The sequence below is a fragment of the Otolemur garnettii genome, unplaced genomic scaffold (genome assembly GCF_000181295.1).
Source record: "Otolemur garnettii isolate 467f Iridium unplaced genomic scaffold, OtoGar3 scaffold00028, whole genome shotgun sequence".
Taxonomy (NCBI): domain Eukaryota; kingdom Metazoa; phylum Chordata; class Mammalia; order Primates; family Galagidae; genus Otolemur; species Otolemur garnettii.
In genome coordinates, this window is record NW_003852423.1 from 3,622,224 (window position 1) to 3,625,196 (window position 2,973).

Below are 2,973 nucleotides of genomic sequence, written 5' to 3' on the forward strand. Positions count from 1 at the left end.
GAGTCTCCTGCCTCAGCCTCCCAAGTAGCTGGGACCACAGGTGCCCGCCACAACACCCGGCTATTTTTTGGTTGCAGCCATCATTGTTGTTTGGCAGGTCCAGCCTGGATTCAAACCCACCAACTTAGGTGTATGTGGCTGGCGCCTTAGCCACTTGAGCCACAGGCGCCGAGCCTGCATAGTTAGTTCTATGGATTCTACCATCACATCATGGGAATAAGTGACTCCTCTGGTAGGAATGAGAGCTATGCTAGACTCACACTGAAGTTTCGAATTTTAGTGCACAGCTTGTTCTCTGTCCTTTGTCACAGACCTGTGCTTGTAGGTCTTTTGCTCTTATCCTCCTATTTGAACTTCTCTTCCTTCCTCTGTGCTTTTATTCTCTTAAGTCCCCTGTGGTCCATAGCTGAAAGGCAGGTACTACTCTTTTTCTTCTTTTTAACCTCTGGTCCTTTTCCTTGTTCTTGTCTCTTGAGCCCATTGCTAGCCAGCCACTAACCAATGATAAACTGGGCCACTTATTGCCCCCAAGTTAGAATTCATTTCTTGAGGTCATTGCTTTTCTTTAAAGTCATCTGTCTCTCCAAGATTAGGTCTTATGCACTGAGCACCATGTCAGGCAACATGACCTCTTCACCCACAGATAGCTATATCCTAATTTGGGGGACTTGTGGTTCTGTTACTTATGCTCCATATGGAAAAAGTCGCTTAGCAGATGTGATTAAGTTATAGGCTTTGAGATGAGAAGATCATATGGGTTATCAAGGTAGGTCCTGGGAATCACTGAGGTCCTTAAAAGTAGAAAAGGGAAGCAGAAGAGGTCAGAGGTTGGCATGTGAAAGAGACTCAATTCACATCTGTTAGCTTAATGGGAGGAAGGAGGAGACTAAAGACATGCCAGTGGCATTGAGAAGGCAAGAAATAGATCCTATTCAAATCCTCCAGAAGGCACATAGTCCTGCTGATGCTTTGTTTTTAGTCTGGGGAAGCCCATGGCAGACTTTTGACATATAGAATAGTAAGATAATAAATTTATCTTACAATTACGGGGTTTGTGGTGATTTGTTACAGCAGCAAGAGAAAATAAACTCTTTAAGGCTTTCTATCATGGATGATAGCTGACCATGTGCATCATGGTCTCCCAGCCAAGGAGACATCTCAACCCTTTGATCATTAGATCTACTGTTTGTCTTTATCTTTTGGCTTCAGGTGGAAAAAAGTACTTCCCAGAAAGAGCCTATCTGAATCAAATGGAGCCCCTTCTAAAGAAGCTTTCTCCTTTTTTAGCTTCCTTCTAAAGAAAAATTTTTTTATTTTCTTTCATTAAAAACTCATCCCTTCTGTCTTTTACAGCAACAGACAAATGCTTGGGTTTGAGTCATAAAAGCTGTGGCACAAATATAAAAATGCCTGGATTTGATTCATAAAAGATGTGGCACATATTTGAATTTGACCTAGCAGAAAATCTCTATCAAGACATTTATTAACAGAAAAGAAATAACCAAAATTAGAGCAGAACTAAATGAAATTGAAAAGAAAAGAATTATTCAGAAGGTCAGTGAAACAAAAAGTTGGTTCTTTGAAAAGATTAATAAAATTGATAAACCCATGCCTAGACTAACCAGCAACAGAAAAACAAGATCGCTAAAAACTACAATCAGAAATGATAAAGGTGAAATAACAACACATACCACAGAAATACAAAAGATTCTCAACAGTTACCACAAAAAACTCTATTCCCAGAAATATGAAAATGTAGAGGAGATGGACATATCTGGAAGCACAATACCTTCCAAAATTCAGCCAGAAAGATTTAGAAATCTTGAATAGACCAATATGAAGTACTGAAATAGCATAAATTATACAAAATCTCTCAAAAAAGAAAAGCCCTGGACCAGATGGTTTTGCACCAGAATTCTATCAAATCTTCAAAGAAGAACTAGTTCCTATAACACATAAATTTTTCCAAAATATAGAGAAAGAAGGAATCCCCCCCAACACATTCTATGAAACAAATATCACCCTGATCCCCAAACCAGTAAAGAACCCAACAAAAAAAGAAAACTATAGACCAATATCATTAATGACTATTGATGCAAAAATATTCAAAAAGATATTAGCAAACAGAATATAACAACACATTAAAAAGGTTATGCACCATGATCGAGTGGGTTTTATCCCAGAGACACAGGGTTGTTTCAACATATGCAAATCTATAAATATAATACACCACATAAATAGAATAAAAAACAAAGACCATATTCTTTTAATTGATGCAGAAAAGGTTTTTGACAATATCCAGCATCCTTTCATGATAAAAACACTCAAGAAAATAGGCTTAAAAGGAACATTCCTTAAGCTGATAGAGGCCATCTAAAGCAAACCCACAGCCAATGTCATACTGAATGGAGTAAAACTAAAAGCATTCCTACTCAAATCCTGAAACAGACAAGGATGCCCACTGTCTCCACTGCTATTTAATATAGAGTTGGAAGTCCTAGCCATCACAATCAGGCAAAAGAAGGAGATCGAAGGAATCCAAATGGGGGAAGAGGAGATAAAACTCTCCCTCTTCACAGATGACATGATCTTATACCTGGAAAACCCCATGACTCAACTACAGGGCTCTTAGAAGTGATCAAGGAATATAGCAGCATCTCAGGTTACAAAATCAATACTCACAGATCAGTAGCCTTCGTATATGCCAACAATTGTCAAGCCAAGAACAAAATCAAAGACTCTATTCCTTTTACAATAGCACCAAAGAAGGTGAAATACCTGGGAACCTATCTAACAAAAGAAGTCAAAGATCTCTATAAAGAGAATTATGAAACTTTGAGAAAAGATATAGCAGAAGATATGAACAAATGGAAGAACATACCATGCTCATGGCTGGGAAGAATCAACATCATTAAAATGTCCATACTACCCAAAGCAATCTATAGATTTAATGCAGTCCCCATCAAAGCACCA